General features: G+C 43.5%; 1 pseudogene; it reads right to left on the bottom strand.

Annotated features, from left to right (window-relative positions):
* Positions 1-263: 263 nt before the first annotated feature.
* On the bottom strand, positions 264-5,097 carry LOC128313128 (ERI1 exoribonuclease 3-like; annotated as a pseudogene).
* Between the last annotated feature and the right edge of the window lie 14,131 nt (positions 5,098-19,228).

The following is a 19,228-nucleotide window of genomic DNA, read 5'->3' as shown; positions in this document are numbered from 1 at the left end:
GTCTTTTCCTGCTTTCTCCTCTAGGGTTTTGATGGTTTCCTGTCTCACATTCAGGTCCTTTATCCATTTTGAGTTTATTTTTGTGAATAGTGTGAGAAAGTCGTCTAGTTTCAACCTTCTGCATGTTGCTGTCCAGTTCTCCCAGCACCATTTGTTAAAGAGACTGTCTAAAAAATTTTTTTAATGTTTATTTACTTTTGAGAGAGAGCGTGTGCACACAAGTGGGGGAAGGGCAGAGAGAGAGAGAGAGAGAGAGACAGAATCCAAAGCAGGCTCCAGGCTCTGAGCTGTCAGCACAGAGCCCAACGCGGGGCTCCAACTCACAAACTGTGAGATCATGACCTGAGCCGAAGTTGGCCCCCCAACTGACTGAGCCACCCAGGTGCCCCATTTGCTCATATTTCTGTTGGTTGTTTATTCCTCTTTTATTAATTAATAAGAGCCTTTTATATTTTATAAACCCTTTATTTGTCCTTTCATTGAAAATGTTATTTCTAAAAATATACATTTTATTGACTTGTCTACAGTTATCTTTTGCCAAATAATAAAATCTTATTGAAGAACATAAAACAAGGTCTGAACACATGATCAGACATACTATGTCCTTAGATAGGAAAACATCATAAAAATATCCCTTTCCTCAAAATTAATTTATAACTTTAATGCATTTCCAACTGGAGTTCAAACAATATCCAATTAAGATTCCAAAACTATCTTGAAGCTGATATAGGAAACCCAAATGTACAAGAATGACCAATAAAATTTTGCAAAGAAAGACTAGCAAGGGTATTCTTACATCACTAGATATCAGAACACACTTTAAAGGTGCTAGAATAAAGAAGATTCGGTAATATTATTGGAATAGCCAACTACATGAGCAAAACAGACTAGAGAATCCAGAGATAGACCTCACTATCTATGAACATGTAGTAAATGACAACTATTGTCCAATTAAATGACAAAAGGGGTTGGGGCTCCTGGGTGACTCTGTCGGTTAAGCATCTGACCTTCAGCATAGGTCATAATCTCACGGTTCATGAGTTCGAGCCCCACGTCAGGCTCTGAACTGTCAGCACAGAGCCTGAAGCCTGCTTCGGATTCTGTGTCTCCCTCTCTCGACCCCTTGCCTGCTCACTCTGTCTTCGCTCTCAAAAGTAAATATTAAAAAAAAAAAAAAAAGAATTTGGTGTGCTTCCTGAATAAAGCTGGAACTTGTTATTTCTGACTTTGGCTAACCCCTCCATTCTTCACTCCTCGCCCGTAGACTCGCTCTGTTCAGCTGTGAGTTGCTTGCCAATTTCTCAAGAGGCTGCTCAGAAATCATCTCTCTCCCACCCTACAACCTTAGTCCAGTTCGCCTCTGAGCTACCACACTAGAAGTAGAATTCACACAGCCCAGGGTTCAGGGTGTGCCCTTTGGAAGGTTCCCGGAGGCTCCGGAGTTTGCCAGAGGCACACTGGGAGCAGACAGTCACTGAGCCATTGGGAGGGAGCAGCCCTGGATGTGCTGTCTGTGACTCAGCTATTGAACCTCCTCATGTCACACAGAATGAATTTCATCGGAGGCCAGAACAGACTAGATTATTTAGCCAAGCCAAGTGGTGAAATAATATATTTTTGAATACACAGATCTTCCTTTACGTACGTCCCGATAAACCTATCGTCAGTTGAAAATATTTAATACACCTACCAACCATCATAGCTTAGCCTCGCCTCTCTTAAGCATGCTCAGAACCCTTACATTAGCCTACACCTGGGCAAAATCATCTAACACAAAGCCTGTTGTATAATAAAGTGTTGAGTATCTCATGTAATCTATTGAACACTGTACTGGAGATGACAATAAGAATGGCCATGTGGGTAGCGAGTGGTTGTGTGTCGATAGCTTACCCTCATGATCACGAGGCTGAGTGGGAGCCATACCTCGTTTCCTGTGACCAGTGTCATGAAGGAGGATCATCCCACATATGGCTAGCTGGGGAGAAGCTCCAAATTCAAACTTCAAAGTACACTTTCTACTGAATGTGTGTCGCTTTTGCACCATCATGAAGCCACAAAACTGTTTTAAGTCCAACCATCAGAAGTCGGGAGCTGTCTATACCTTATCGTCTTTAAAGAATGCATGTCACTTGTTAGAAAAATGTTTGAAGTCCTGTTTTAGAAACATGTGGAACTTCTTATGGCCACCTCCAAAAACAGCACTCATAATCACAAGGCCAATGAGTCATAAGTTAGGAAATCCTAAATGAGTTGAAATAAGGGCGTGCTCATTGCTCTCATCTAATATTCATTTGTGGCACATAATTAACCCAAGGAATAGATGAAGTGCTTTATGAGATTCTCACGGCCACAGAGTCAGGCCACAACTATTCAAATGTTTCTGATGTGTCACTCTCCTCCCTTTTTCTCAACCACGCATCAACACATGCAAACATACAACCACACGCTCATTTCCTCTCCGCTCATTTGCTTATGAATTCTCCACGTGATTTTAGTGAGGTATTTTCAAATGCTCTCCAATCGAAAAATAAAGGTTCAAAACATTTGATGTTTTGAAGTCCACCCACAGAGAAGAGATTACGAAGGAAATGCCCTTCTCAACTCTTAACCTGAATACTGATTCGGGACCTTCTGTCCAGGCTCCCGTAGCCCAGACTCCCATGAGCCGTTCAATTTTCCTCTCCCCCATCCTGAGGGTGAGGGTTCCTGCCTGGAATACATCCTAAGAAAGGGGAAATTTTCAGATTTTGGTGAGGTATTCAGGTGCTGGGAGCCGTGGCTACTCAAGCCACATTGACTCGTGCCAAGTCCTTGTCACATCCCGCCTGGTAAATGATTTCTGAGGGTTTTACACATGACTTCTCCCCCGCTAACTGTGGGCTTTATGTGCGCAGAAATGGAGTGTGATCTTTATTTTTGTATCCTCTATGTCTATTCTGGCATTTTGAACAGGGGTGTGATACAATAACTGTTTCTTGGCAGACATGTTTCCCACACGTCATGAGTTACACTTCCAACCTTCATTAATCCTTTTTTTTTTTTACTGCTTATTTATGAGTATTATGACATCATACTTAGTTGTAGTGAAGTCTTCTTGGTTCTAGCCCAGTTCTTCCATTTTTTTTTTTCTTGTTCCCTGACTTTATCCAGTGGCATGTTCACGGCGGGGACGGGGGTAGACACAAGGTTGGGCCTGATCTCTCCTGGAGCCCTGGGGGCACCACACACCATGCACTATGGATGGGAGGGAGCACAGGGGGGCCTGGTGGCCCCAGCAAAGCCTACATACCCGGGAGGAGGCTGTGAGTTCATGGGTTGTCTTGGACAAGGCCCACAATGGGAGGGGCTGATACCGGGCTGAGGTTGAGGGGTTGGCGTGGGGGACACAAAGTGTCTGCTCCCGAGGGGCCAAGTGGCCAAGTTCTTACCCAGGACACAGGTCCACAGGGTGGACTGGGGGACACTGGAGGCAGAGCCATGCCACTCCCCCTTTTCCTCTCTGGTGAGGAAAAGGAGGGTTCTAGGCTGAGCCAAGCAGCTACCCTGTCCTGCCCCATCCCGTCCTGGGCCAGTCAGAATGGCTTCAACGTCTGCTTGAAGACGAGGCCTTGATATGCAAGTGTCTTTATGATGTTGGCAATGTTGTAGTCATCATGCTGCGGTGGGACCCGCCTATGTGTTGCAGGCTGGGATCCTGGTTCCTGTCTAGAAATCCATTCCTGGGCCAGCAGCCCATGGTGAAGCTGTAAGCCTTTTTCAAATTAATCCACTGCTTGAAGTAATTTGCCACTGGCAAACCCAAGTATGGCCCTGGCCTGGGACTTTCGAGTCCCAGTCTCCACATGTGACAAAAATTGACATGTGGATCGAAGAGGCTTTCTTTTGCTATCTGCTCATCCACCGTCTCCACCGCTTGCTGCAGGCTTGGCTGACCATCCGCCATGGCTTGAATAATCCTGGTGAGCTGGGTACAGAAGGGAGAAAGCTGTGGATGGACCACAGGCTGGACATACATGGGAAAGGCAGACCCAATCTCTGTGATCTGCACACTGACCCCGGCCAGTGAGATTCAGTTCTTCTATTTTGATGTAAAGATCTTCTGATGACATCAACTTTAGAGTGTGTTAAGAATCACAGGGTGACGGGGTGCTTGGGTGGCTCAGTTGGTAAAGCGTCCGACTTCGGCTCAGGTCGTGATCTCGCAGTTTGTGGGTTTGAGCCCCGTGTCGGGCTCTGTGCTGACAGCTCGGAGCCTGGAGCCTGCTTCGGATTCTGTGTCTCCCTCTCTCTCTGCCGCTCCCCTGCTCGTGCTCTGTCATCTCTCAATAATAAATACATGTTTAAAAAAAATGGAAAAAAAAAAAAACAACACAGAATCACAGGGTGAGAAAAGGCCTATGACGGTAGTAGTGCATGAATACCCTTTAAGGAAAAGCAAAAATATATGAGAGGACGTGCGGGTTCGGGATCCTGTGTCCGATGGTTCCCAGAAACCCCTGTGCCTCAGTTCCTTATTCTGGCAAGGATAGTTTGGTTGGTAGCCTTTAGATGTGCCCCCAGCAATGAAGACAGGGAATTCACACAGGAGAGAGAGAAGTCCTTGAAACTTGTGAGCAACCAACTGTTCAGATCTCTTACCTCTCTGCTCCCACCTAACCTAAAACCTCATCCCGCAGCTTAATATAGGCAGGACTTAGTGGTGAGGCGCATCGGAGGGACACGGGTTGGGGGTCCGGTCCCCACCGCGCTGCTGGGAGAACTTGGGCCAGTTACCAACCCCTTCTAAAGGCTCAGTTTTTCTTACGTAAAATGTAAATCGTAGTATTTACCTCTTAGGGTAGTTGAGAGGACTAAATAAGGTTAGACACGTTAAAGGCTTTGCACAGTGCCAGGCACAACACTGATCCAAGAGGATGAGATGTATTATTTGCTAAGTACCATAGTGGGTCAGCTTCCAAGTACTTAAGAGAGACACTGGCACACAGTTGGAGCTCTTTAAACACTTAGGCAGCCAACAAAGGCAAAGGACATTTCGAATTCAGCTTTTGTTTATTTTGTCAGAAGCTGAAGTGTATTTATAAGCAGAGAAGAAAAGGACAGAAAAGAGTCAGGTTTTTTTTTGTTTGTTTGTTTAAATTGTCATACATAATTTTTATCCGAAAAACCCCCATCCATTTAAAATATATGGTTCAGGGGCCCTGGGTGGCTCTAAGACTCCGACTTTGGCTCAGGTCACGGTCTCCCCGTTAGTGGGTTCGAGCCTCGCATCGGGCTCTGTGGTGACAGCTCAGGGCCTGGAGCCTGCTTCGGATTCCGTATCTCCCCCTCCCACCTCCTCCACTCGCGACGTGCGTCTCCCTTTCAACAAGAAACATTAAAAACATTAAAAATGAAATAAAATGTATCGTTCAATCAGTTGAGGCAAAATAGTCCTATAACTACCACTAACTATCCAGGGGTTTTTGAAACAGGTCCCTGAGGTTGTTGGGGGGCGGGGGGGGAGGCTGCTGGGATCTAGAACCGAAGTGCAAGTTTTGGCCTCGACTAAAAAAGGGAGGCTCTCCCCTCGCCCCCTCAGGGAAGTAGGTAAGGTGGGTGGAAACGCAGGGAAATAGGCCCTGAGTAGAGGTGCGAGCGACCTTGGAAGCATTTCCTAATGTTTATTGCCCCGTATGGCAGGCAGCTAGGTGTGCGCTGAGGAGAAGGGAAGCGGGAACAGACAGGCTCGACCACGACGCGCGCGCGGGAAGCTGAGAGTCGCTCCCTGGGGAGAGACCAGCACGGAGGTGCAAAATGGCGGCCCCGCTGCGCGCACGAGCGCCTGCGCCTGCGCGGTGGCCCCTGGCGGTGGGCCGGCGGCACGAGGAGGCCGGACCGCTCCAAGGCTGGACTGAGGACGCGCCCGAGAATGTTCGGAGGGTTTGGAAGCAACGCTCTCGGCCACGCCAGGAGGGAGCCCGTGGAAGACGGAGGTGGGAGAGGCGTGGGCTCGGGAACTGGGGGCCTCGGGGGAATCTCGGGTGCACGAGAGTGCACGAGACCCCCCCAGGGAGGTTCGGGCGGGTCGCGTTTCCCGTTGCCCACGTGGACGCCTCATGAGAGGTGAGGAGGTTCAGGCCACGCTCCCAGCAAGTGGCCGGTGAAATGGAGTGGAAGGCCCAGGGGAAGCTGTTAACAGCGGGCGGAAAACACAAAGAAAGGAGCATTTGGACAAACGCTAGGCTTTTAAAAGAGCGCTGCCGGTGCTTCACTGGGGCGGATGTTTACTGAGGACCTGCGGCGGGACAGCTGTCGTACCGTCCGCCGTTCAGTCCATCAGCAGATAGCGTTGGCTTAAAATCTGTCCGAAGGCCCCACCGCTTTGACCAGCCTCACGGCCACCCCCGACCTGCATGGGTGCCTGCAGTTGCATCTGATGGCCTTCCTGGGACTGTCCTTGCACCTTTAGAGAACGCGGCAGCCAGGAAGGTTCTCTAAGCAGAGCCCGGGTCAGAACTCTCCTGTTCAAAACGCCTCAGTAAACTTCCCATCTCGTTCAGCAACCCCCCACCCCCCAGGGCTTTCTAGAGTTACAGTGCCCACCCCCAAGCCCCCAGACCCTCGCCTCTTCCCACCCACCTTACGGCCCCATCTCCCCTTATACTGATCTCACCTTCTTACCCCCCTCTTGCTCAGTCAGCTTCAGCCTCCATGGTCTCCTTGCTGTTCCTGCACCGCCCCCGAGGTGTGAGCTTTATGGCAAGATGTTTGCACTCACTGGTCTGTCTGCCTGCCCGTTTTTTCCGCCCATCCCTCTGTATTCGCTTCCTCACCCCACCTCCTTCTGGTCTCCGCTTCAATGGTGCCTTTCTCTCTAAGGCCTTCCCTGACCATCCTGCTTAATATTCACCTCCCTTCCACGCCTTGTTCCCTCCCCTGGTTTATTTTTGCCTTAGGACCTAATAATGTCTGACACCCTATATGTTTTCCTTATTGTTCCTCGTCTTTCTTTTTCGACTTGAGGGTAAATGCCATTAGATGACAGATTTTGTCTGCTTTTGCCCTCTTCAGTACTCGTAAAGGTGCCCGGCACTTACAAAATAATCACTAAGTTGAAATGACTGAAGGGATACTTGCTCATGACTGTAAGGTGGAATTTTAATTGAATGCAAGCTTCAATACAAAGGAAAAGGAGAAAGAGACACGATAAAAAGGTCATTTGCTCTGGAAAGAGGAAAGAGAAAATGGGAAAAAAAGAAAGAAGAAATTAACAAGCTACTAATGTTTTCCAACAGATCCTTATTAGTTCAAAGACTGGGCCAGATCAAAGGTCAGAGACAGAAAATAAAGGGATAGGATAAGGATTTAAGAAATCCACTGGAAGGTTTCACACTCCAAGTATATACTTTAGGAAGAGTCTGCAACTGAATTTAACATCCCTCCACGTCCACACAGATTTAGATTGTAAGAAACTGCACATCAGTAGAAAGGGTGTTTAAAAAAATTTTTTTAATGTTTATTTATTTTTGAGAGAGAGGGAGAGACAGAGCATGAGCAGGGGAGGGAAGGAGAGAGAGGGAGACAGAATCCGAAGCAGGCTCCAGGCTCTGAGCTGTCATCACAGAGCTCGACACGGGGCTCGAACTCACAGACTGCGAGATCATGACCTGAGCCGGAGTCGGATGCTCAACCGACTGAGCCACCCAGGCGCCCTGAAAGGGTGTTTTCTAAAGTGTGGCATTAGGTTTAGGTAGGCCAGTACTTTCAAGGGGGCTAAACACAGAATGACAAGAAATGTTTTGGTAAAATACGCGATAAAGATGGTTGTTTTCAAAGTTCTCTTAACATGAAAACAGGAAAAACTTGCGTCCTGTGAGCATTGAAAGTACCATGAGCAAAGTGCTAGGGAATCAGCGCTGTGGGGGAGAAAGAATGGGAGAAGGTAGTTAAATATAAACCTGGTTTTATTTGCAAAGCTTAATCTCCATAAGTGGCACCTTCTTAAAGCAAATACCTGGTCCAGGGAGCTCCTAACATTGATGTGTCAAGATTTAGGCTGTAATCTGAATGATTCCAAATTCTGGGGGAAACAATGTGCTTAGAGTCCATTGTTCTGAGTGTTAACACGGCAGCACTTCATAAAATATTAAGAAGTTAGCTACTAAGAAAAATATTAGTATGTGATTACTCAAACCAGGCTTTAATCGCTAGAAATTTATGAATAAGTCTGTTAGTTCCTTGAGGGCAAGGCATTTCCCTACCGTAACTAAAATTTTGCTTCCCACAAATGATGAGCGGTAAATATTTGTTTAATGGAATCGGGTGATGCCAAATATGTTATATTCATTTTCAGGAAAGGTGATCATTAGAAATGATCAGTCTGTACTAAATGAAATTATAAATAAGAATCTGATTTCGCCTCTACATATAATGTTTGCACATCGATGTGTCATACCATCGGTATTCTCCTGTGAGCCACATTCAGGTGTTTCACTACCCAAACAGATGGGTGCTCTATTCCAAGATTACAGGCAAAAATTAGGTGAACGGAAATAATTTCCTCAATTTACATTTTCTTTCCCATTAGTTCTGAAACATTCAGCTTCTACCGTTTGCTTATAATAGAATCTGGTGCAGGAACATAAGAATTCTGCAAAAATTAGGGTAGTGTGCAATTCTTGAGCTCATTGCTAACGGAATGGCCATCAAAATCATGACTTAGAGAAGACACTACTTATGATATGAGCTGTTGTCTGAAGGACAACTATTTCCCTTTAGAGACTGTGACATCTACCTTTGGTGTAAGCCAGGCCATCCCGAGAGCGTTGCACTTGGATCACACAGCACTGGACTTTTACTGAGCTGCTTTGGTGGGAATCCATTCAGCCATTCCTGAGGGATTCAACTGGAAACAGACCTATAAAGTCTACTCTTGCCATAGACGCTCTGCACATTACATGATGGTCTCTTTCTGTGGTCCTTTGAGAGAAATTTTTAATTTTAGCACCAAGAAAAGTGCTTCCTTCGAACATTGGTGGGGGGGGCACTCTATTGTATAACTGATAAGGTTTTTCTTTTTGCATCTGCTCTGAAAACTTCCTGCTATACCCAAACCCACTCATAGCAAGGCATAGGGGTTTACAGTCCCCATTTCCATGTCCTTCTCTTTCTTGCTTCCCCTTTATGTTCCTGCCTCTGTTTTCGCCTTCTCTCCTGCTTCCAACCTAAGTTGTTTGATAGGAGTTTATGTTCTCTTGGAGGCAACCTGACATCTTTTAGGGGACCAAGATGAGAGCTGAATATATTCATTCATATACACATTATATCCATAGAATGATATGGTGCTTAGTTATTTGAGTTTTATTTCCTGCTGAGAGCATGGTGCTTTCTATTACTTTGCCCTCGGAAGAAGTACAAGACTCTTTGATTTAGGAGGTTAGCTGCTAGGAGGACGGAGAAGATTCTTTATAATACGTGGCCAGTATCAAGCCCCACTGTCGTCACCGGCCAATTGTTTGTAAAGGCCTTTATAGCTCACTGCAGAAAAGTATCGTCTTCACACTACCTATTATAATGTAACATGCTGAGCTTTCTTTCTAGTTTAGTCTCTGGCACAGCCGATTTACACCTCCCTGCTTCTTGCCTCCTTCGTGGGCAACCGGTCCACTGTGCACTCAAAACACTTTTACTTACTTCCCTTTAAAATGATCCAATTTGTGTATGGATGATGTACAGTAACTCCTAAATCCCCGATTAGCCAGAGCGTGGAAGCCGGACATCATCTAACGTTAAATAGTCCCCACCCCTGAGAAAAACGTAATTAGTCCGGTTAAATCCACCGAAGAAAGTCAGTGCCAGCCGTTTAATTCTTTGTTTCGCCTGGATAATTAAGGCTTGACCTCTGAGCGGAAGCCCTCAGAACTTTGGCAGTTGAGCCAGAGGCCACCTGCTGGGAAGACGTGGGGTTACAGAAAATAGAGCAGGGATGAAAAGTAACAATGGTCGCTGAGCAGTGCGAAGGAAGGCACTTAGTGCCACTGGATTGTATACTTGTAAAAGGTATCGTGTCAACCATTTTTGTTATGTATATTTTACCACATATTAAAAAAAGTAACAAGTGATATAAAACAAGGTGTTCGACACAGCAGAAATTAGTAACAATTGTTCATCATGATACCACTATATTGATGCTATAGTGTATTATATTTATATATCATTGTTATTAGTAATAATACATATATATACTGTTTAATATGTGCCATGTACTATTCTAAGCGCTGTACATAGAAATATAGTCTTTGTCACTATTTCCCCAAGACTACTGAGAAACGTTTTGCATTCTTTTTTTTTAAATTTTTTTTAACATTTATTTATTTTTGAGAGACAGAGAGACAGAGCACAAATGGGGGAGGGGCAGAGAAGGAGACACAGAATCCCAAGCAGGCTTCAGGCTCTGAGCTGTCAGCACAGAGCCGGATGTGGGGCTCGAACTCACAAACCGTGAGATCAAGACCCGAGCCCAAGTTGGTCGCCCAACCGGCTGAGCCATCCAGGTGCCCCGCCTTTTGCATTCTTATCTGTCACATCTGGAAACATGGTTGCCACATTCCATCCAGACTGTCAGAAAGCCTCTTCAGTCAACAAGAAGGAACTTTGATTGAAGGCAGTTGGGATAAACAGAACAGTAAACCCATTACCAAATTTCACGCCCCCAGAAGCAGCTGGGTGTATGAAAATATCTGGAACATTGACAAGTTGCCCCTGAAGGTGAAACATGAAAGAGCTGGCGAACCACAGATGGCTCAAGTGTGGGCGAGTGGTAAAACACAACCAAGCAGAACAATCACCTAAGCATTGAAAACTCTCGTCATTATCCAAATATGCCCATGTGATTGTCCCACCTCTCGGCTGGTCAGTGTCCCACATATGACACTCTTTTGTCCACCTGGCTTCCTACCCCAGTGCCATGCCTTCTGACCAGCATGCCCTGTCCTCTGAGCAAGCCAGAGTCTTGTCTGAGGTTGGCATCCTCCATCACATCTCCAAAGGTAACCTACTTTTCATCTGGTTACTACCATCCTATCCCTTATCCTAATCCACTGATCTGGCATTCTGCACAGATTGCCTAGATACCCATCCAATGTCTTCAAGATCTGAGTCAAATGACCTTCTCCAAGAGCTTTCACAACGTGACTCATCTTACATAGGTACTCTTTTGGTTGACTTTTTAGTACTCGGAGTGTAGTCTGCCCATCGTCTCTCTTTGCTTCTTCTTCCTTTTTTATGGAAGTACAGTGGACACACAATGTTAGTTTCAGGTGTGCCACATAGTGATTCAGCAACTGTACACGCCACAGGCATAGCTGCCATCTGTAGTAATACCATTGACTATATTCCTGAGGCTGTACCTTTCGTGTGACTTATTCATTCCGTAACTGGAAGTCTGCATCCCTCACTTTCTTTCACCCATTTTACTCATCCCCCTCACCCCTCACCCGTCTCCCCTCCAGCAACCACCAGTTTGTTCTCTGTATTTATGGGTCTAATTCTGCTTTGTTTGTTTCCAAATCTAAGTAAAATTATGTGGTATCTGTCTTCCTCTATGTGACTTATTTCACTTGGCATAATAACCCTCTAGGTCCATCCGTGTTGTCACAAATGGCAAGATCTCATTCCTTTTTAAGGATAAGTAATATTCCATTGTGTGTGTGTGTGTGTGTGTGTGTGTGTGTGTGTGTATACACACTACATCTTCTTTATCCATTCATCAGCCTATGGTTTGCCTCCATATCTTGACTATTGTAAATGATACTGCAACAAACACAGGGGTGCATATATGTTTCCAATTTACTGTTTTCATTTTCTTTGCCTAAATACCCAGTAATTCCATTACTGGATCATATGGGAGTTCTATTTTTAATTTTTTTAAGGAACTTATATACTGTGTTCCACAGTGGCTGCACCAATTTACACTCCTACTAACAGTTGCACAAGTGTTCCCTTTTCTCCACATCTTTGTCACCTCTTGTTATTTGTTGTCTTTTAAAGTTCTGGACACTCTGGGGGCTCCTGGGTGGCTCAGTCAGTTAAGTGTCCGACTTCGGCTCAGGTCATGATCTCACGGTCCGTGAGTTCGAGCCCCGCGTCGGGCTCTGTGCTGACAGCTCTGAGCCCGGAGCCTGCTTCTGATTCTGTGTCTCCCTCTCTCTCTGACCCTCCCCTGTTCATGCTCTGTCTCTGTCTCAAAAATAAAGTTCTGGACATTCTGACAGGTGTGAGGTGATATCTCATTGTGGTTTTGATTTGCATTTCCCTGATGATGAGTGATGTTGAGCATCTTTTCATGTGTCTGTTGGCCATCTGTATGTCTTCTTTGGAAACATGTCTGTTCAGGTCCTTTGCCCATATATATTTTTTTAAAGTCGGCTCCTCGCCGAGCACAGAGCCCAATGTGGGGCTCAGGCTTACAACCTTGAGATCAAGACATGAGCCGAGATCAACAGTCGGATGCTTAACTGAGCCACCCAGACGCCCCATTTTGCCCATTTTTTAAATCAGATTTTTTTGTTGAGTTGTGTAAGTTATTTTGGATGTTAACCCCTTATCGGATATATCATTTTCAAGTATTTTCTACCATTTAGTAGGTTGCCTTTTTGTTTTGTTGACCATTTCCTTTGCTATGCAAAAGCTTTTTCTTTTGGTGTTTTATTGACTTCTTATGTTTGTCTTTTCTATCCAAATAGCTAATACATGTTAAAAGAGCCAGAGCAATGTCTTTTATTTTTTAAAATATACTCTCCCCTATAATTCCTATCATAGTACTTTTTTTGTATAAATACAACAACTTTGTTGTGTGCTAAATAAATGTTTTTAAAAAGCAAATTAACATGGTGGTACATCTAGGGATGCTAATACTGTTTTTTTCTTTCCATATACCAAATGCAAAATACATAAGTATCTTTGGTGAGGACAGTTCATACAACCCAGAGATGGCAGATCTTATATCTACAGTACCTAGATGTAAAAAACTTCTTACTACCTGGGCATTAACAATGTAAATGTCACTCCACACAGTCATTTTATCTGCCTGTGTCTTATTGCTTGTCCCACCTCTAGTCTCTGACAACATAAGAACTTAGAAGAATTAGGCATTCTGAATTTTCCATAAAATCACTTTCTATTAGGAAACAATGCGAAGAAAAAATGGTAGCATAGAAATCACAGATATTTTTAAGTGTGTGTTAGGGCATGTGCCAGTTATAGAAACCAAATCCACTGACCCATGAATTGCACTTTCTTGGCCTATCTAGAGAAGTAAATGGTAAAACTCTAGAGGATTCAAGCTGTTTGGTTAATGCGTTTTCCCCAAGTTTGCCAGAATGGTCCTGAACTCAAATAATTATGATTATTCAAAGTTATTCTTAAAAACAATGAAGTTTGTAATTTCTTTTAACAGCTTGAAAAAAATTCTAGAGCAGTAATTCTTTTCCTCTGACCTTTTCATATTTGTGATACACTCACAGACCCTCTTTTCTAATTTTCAACTATGATTATTGGTAACATTTAGGATTTTATCTGTTAGTTTCTTCAAGTCATGATTCCACTGTGAGTCACTTAGCTCCTTTGCGTAGAAACCAATTATGATACAACAGTGGACAGTGATATGTCAGTGGAGGATATACTATACAACAAAAGTTGTAATACCATATAAATGACTTCAAAGAGAGGAATAAAAATACAGAAAATGCTTTTTATTTCAAAGAGGGGCTTTCATTTTCCCACAGAGCATCAGATTTAACCCAAACATCTCATTGATCCCCAAACAAGTATTGTTCATATTAATAGGCTTTATTAATTAATATTTATATATTAATAATTAATAATTCATGTCTACCAGTCGGTGGGGGAGGGGATAAATTATAAATGTTACAATTTTTCCATTCTATGGAAGAGAAACCAGACTGAAAAAGAGTCTGGGAGTCTGATCACCTGGTTTTTAGTTTCACCTCTGACACAAACAAGCAGTAGTTTCAGGCAAGTTGTTTAACCTTTGGAGACATTCTTCTCACATATAGGATAATGAAGTTGGAGCTCATGCTCCACCATCGTCTTATCCCCTACTTATTATTCCATATGATTTTCTTGTCCCTCTTATATCTTGGTAGATTCTAGATCTGGAGAGATCCTGCCCACTTCTTCAGTAGACAGACCATGACTAGCTACATAATTTGCAAAATAAAAATGGCAGCCTCCTTGTTAAAAAATTATTAAGAATTTCAAGAGCAAGATGATGGAGCATTAAACTAAGCATGGGGGCCCCTCTGAGCATGGGGGCTCTTTGAGCAGATCGCACAGCCGCGAGGCTGGCCCTGCAGAGACCAAAGGAATTTTTATTTTATATTCAGACACTCTCTTTTGCTCTTAACAGAATGAACATCAGAGAAATACTGGTGGAACACTGACATGCCTCATTAAAAGACAGAAATAATGAACATACAGTATTAGAAAGCCAACGTTTTAGATCGACCAAGGTGACAGGATGGGAGGCTCCTGACTTTCCCTCCTGCCATGGATTTGCCAAAGGTATAGCTACACACGGGTCATTTCCCTCTGAGAGAAATCTAAAAACCAACTGAGTAATCCCTTCACATCAGCTTATTGAGAAAACACCCACATAAAAGTGGGTAGGAAAGGCTGAGACACACACCATACACCCCACCCCTGGCACAGAGCCTTATGATTGGGAGGGAACCCACAGCTCCCAGCCTCCCTATGAGTGAAGGGTTTGGACCACACATCGAGTGCTCCAGTTTTAAGGCTACTATGCGAGGCATGGGTCCCCAAGTCTCTTAGCTCAGGGAGCCAACAGGGCTTGGCATTCACGAGTCCCACAGGACCATACCAAACAAAGAAGCAGTTGTTAAACACGCCCCACAGCTCTTCCCGGGGCTCAGCGCACACCGACCAGGCAAAGATTACCATCTCCTCATTTCTCCCTGGAAGGATTTTGAGAGCACAATTTCCTAGCTGCTCCATGAGGGTCTGGCTTCTAATCAGTCTGTTTCTGGGTGCTGGCTGGGATCCTCCCAGGAGCCCTAAAAAGCTGGTAGGCACTTGTCCCACATTCTCCCTCTGGCTCATTTCAACAACAACGACAGCAACAAACAAGTTGCCAGCTTCTTCCTGGAAGGAAAGTGCCCACACATAAAGCGCTCCAAGTTTTGCAGCTGTCACCCTAGGAACAGGTTCTGAAGTCACTGACTCTAATAGCCACCAGGGCTCGGCATTTAGAAGTCCCCTAGGACCATATGAAACAAACAAAGCAGTTTTTAAATGGGCACACAAGCACTTTTTGCAGCTCTCCCTTCCCTGGCTCAGTACAGAAGGAAGAGGCAAAAACATTCAAGTCCCAGTTTCTCCCTAGAATGCATTGGACTGGATATTTTCCTAGCTGCTGTTTGAGGTTCTGGCTTCTAGTTACACTGCATGGGGGAGCGGACTGGGATCCTCTCAGGAGCCTGAAAGAGCTGGTGGGAATGTCCCCTACCATCTTTCTTCAACGTGTCCAGCAGTAAAACCAAGGCTCCAGCTTCTCCCTGGAAGGAGCATGTCCACTCATGTAGCACCCCAAATGCTATAGTTGCTACATGAGGGACTGGCTCCTGAATGATCTAGCTCTGGGGCTGACAGAGCTTAGCACTCACAAGTCCCCCAGAACCACACAATGCAAAGAGATGACTTTATATGGGTATACAAGCACCTCTACCAACTTTTCTCTAGCTTAGCACAGAGTAAGCAAAAATACCCGGTTCCCAGTTTCTTCCTGATAGGGACTAGACTGTACATCTAATAACCTGACTTTCCCAGCTTCTGCCTGAAGGTCAGGCTTCCAACTACCCTGAATTGGTGGGATGATGGGGCAGACAATTAATAGTCCATGAAACTGAAAAGGCATGTGGGCATTTCCCATATCTTTGGGACTATAATGGATCACCCCAATCTAACCGGGACCCATAAAAACAAAGGCAGCAGGATGGACAGTTATAGAGATTTGAGAAGCAACAATAACATCAGGCTAGGCTGACCTCGCTAATCAACTACACAGTCTAGTCAGTCAAGACTAGGTGGGGTGGCTATTTCATCTAATGCACAGACAATTCAGAGAGCCAAGGAAAATGAAGAATCAGGGAAATGTATTCCAAACAAAAGAATAAGACCAATTTTTGGAGACCAACCTTAATGAAATAGATATAAGTGATTTACCTGACAGAGAGTTCAAGCTAATGGTCATAAAGATGTGTGAATTTCAACAGAAATGGAAAATACGAAAAAGTGCCAAACAGTAGTCACAGAGCTAAAGAATACAATAACTTAAGACGTCAATAGAGGGGTTCGATGGCAGACTAGATCAAGTGGAAGAAAGGATCAGTGAGCTCAAAGTCAAGGCAGTGAAAATCGTCCAATCAGAGGAGGAGGAAAAATTAAGAAGGAATGAAGATAGCTTAAGGGACATATAGGACACCATCAAGCAGACCAGTACATGTATCATAGGTATCTCAGAAGGAGAAGAGAGGGAAAGGGACAGGAAGCTTATTCAAAGAAACAATGGCTTAAGACATCTCAAACCTGAGGAGAGAAACATATCCAGATCAAGGAAGCTCAAATATTACCAAAGAGATGAATCCAAAAGAGACCCACGCCAAGACACACTATACTTGTATTGTCAAATGTTAAAGAAAATGAGAGAATCTTAAAATCAGCAACATAAAAGTGACTTGTTATGTACAAGGGATCCCCCATAAAACTATCATCGGGTTGTTCAGCAGAAACCTTATAGGCCAGAGGAGAGTGGGATGATATATTCAGAGTGCTAAACAACAAACAAGAAACAGCCAGCCAAGAATACTCAGCCCAGCAAAATATCCTTCAGAATTGGAGAGAGATTTTCCCAAACAGAAGCTGAAGGAGCTCATCATTACTAGATCGGCCTTACAAGAAGTGTTAAGGGTAGTTCTTCAAGTTGAAATGAAGAGATGCCAACTACTAATATGAAAATACAAGAAAGTGTAAAACTCGCTGTCGAAAGTAAATATGGAGCTAAATTTAGGATATGCTAGTATTGTATGAGGATGTGTAAATTGTTACAACGAAGCCCTAAAAGACGAAAGTCTTAAAATAACTATAGCTACAGTAATTTGTTAATGGACACATAGTATTAAAAGATTTAAATTGTGACATCAGTAACAAAAGGGGGGGGGACATACAAATGTAGAGACTGCGTCTGTTTGTAAGTTGTTATCGGATTAAAATAGACTATTATACATACAAGATGTTATGTATAAGCCTTATGGTAACTACAAAACAAAACCTTTAGTAGATATGCAAAGGATAAAGAGAAAGGAATCAAAGCATACTACAGAAAACCATCAAATCACAAAGGAAGAAAGCAAGAGTGGAACAAAAGTGGGACACATAAATGGCCAGAAACAATGAACAAAATGGAAATATTAAGCTCATATCTATCAATAATTACTGTATATATGAATGGACTATAAATTCTCCAGTCAAAAGACATAGAGTTGCCAATGGATATAAAATAAGAGCCAACTAGGGGTGCCTGGGTGGCTCAGTCGGTTGAGCGTCCAACTTCGGCTCAGGTCATGATCTCGCGGTTCGCGAGTTTGAGCCCTGCGTCAGGCTCTGTGCTGACAGCTCAGAGCCTGGAGGCTGCTTCGGATTCTGTGTCGCCCTCTCTATCCGTCCCACCCCTGCTTGTGCTCTGTCTGTCTCTTTCAAAAATGAATAAACATTAAAAAAAAGAGCCAACTACATACTACCTATAAAAGAATAACTTCAGCTTTAAGGACACATGTAGACTGAAAAAGAAGAGATGAAAAAAGATTTTCCCATGCAAATATAAACAGAGCAGGGTAGCTATATTTATATCAGACTAAACATTAAGCCTAAAACAACAGGAAAAATAAGTATATAATGATAAAGGGGTGAACTCATCCAAAAGATATAATCACTGTAAATACTTATGCACCCAACATTAGGCACCTACAAATAAGAAACAGTTATTAACAGATCTGAAGGGAGAAATAGCAGTACAATAATAGTAGGAGACTTCAGCATCCCACTTTCAACAATGGACAAATCATCCAGGCATAAAATCAATTGGACCTCACAGACATTTACAGAACATTGTAACCAACGGCAGCAGGCTATACCTTTCTCAAGCACACATGGAACATTTTCTACGAGAGATCATACGTTAGGCCACAAAACAAGTCTTCATAAATTTAAGAAGGTCAGAATCATATCTAGCACCTTTTTCAACCATAAGGGCATGAAACTAGAAATCAGTTCCAAGAAGAGAATAAAAATTCACACATAGAGATTAAACAACATGCTCCTGAGCAACTGATGAATCAGAGAAGAAATCAAATGGGAAGTCAAAAAATAACTTGAGACATATGAAAATAGAAACACAACAGACCCAAACTTATGAGATGCAGCAGAAGCAGTTCTAAGAGGGAAATTTATAGTGATAAATGCCTACGTTAAGAAAAAAGAAAGATCTCAAATAAACCTAACACTACGTCTCAAAGAACTGGAAAGAGAAGAACAAACCAAGCCCAAAGTTAGTAGAAGGAAAGAAGACAGTGGACATAAATAAAATATAGACTAGAATGGCAATAGAAAAGATCAGTGAAACTAAGAGCTGATTTTTTGAAAAGATAAACAAAATTCACAAAACTTTGGCTAAACTAAGACAAAAAGAAGTAAGGCTCAAATAAATATAGGATCGTAAGTGAAAGAAGACACATCACAACTGATATCACAGATATACTAAAGATTACAAGAAACTATTATGAACAATTACACACCAAAAAATTGGACAACCCAGAAGAAATTAATCGATTTATGGGAACGGGGCGTCTGGGTGGTTCAATCTGTTAAACATCTGACTCCTGTTTTGAGTCAGGTCATGATCTCACGATTCATGAGTTCAAGTCCCATGTCAGGCACTGTGCTGACAGCTCAGAGCCTGGAGCCTGCCTTGGATTCTGTGTCTCCCTTTCTGTCTCTGCCCCTCCCCAGCTTGCACTCTGTCTCTCTCTCAAAAATAAATAAACATTAAAAAAATATATATATTAAAAAAAATTCCTGGGAACATCTAACCTACCAAGACTGAATCGTGAAGAAATAGAAAATCTGAACAGAACAACGAGTGAGGAGATTGAAG

Source organism: Acinonyx jubatus, chromosome E4, assembly GCF_027475565.1.
Source record: "Acinonyx jubatus isolate Ajub_Pintada_27869175 chromosome E4, VMU_Ajub_asm_v1.0, whole genome shotgun sequence".
NCBI lineage: Eukaryota > Metazoa > Chordata > Mammalia > Carnivora > Felidae > Acinonyx > Acinonyx jubatus.
The sequence above is the reverse complement of the archived record's forward strand: the minus strand, read 5'-3'. Positions and strand labels throughout refer to the sequence as shown.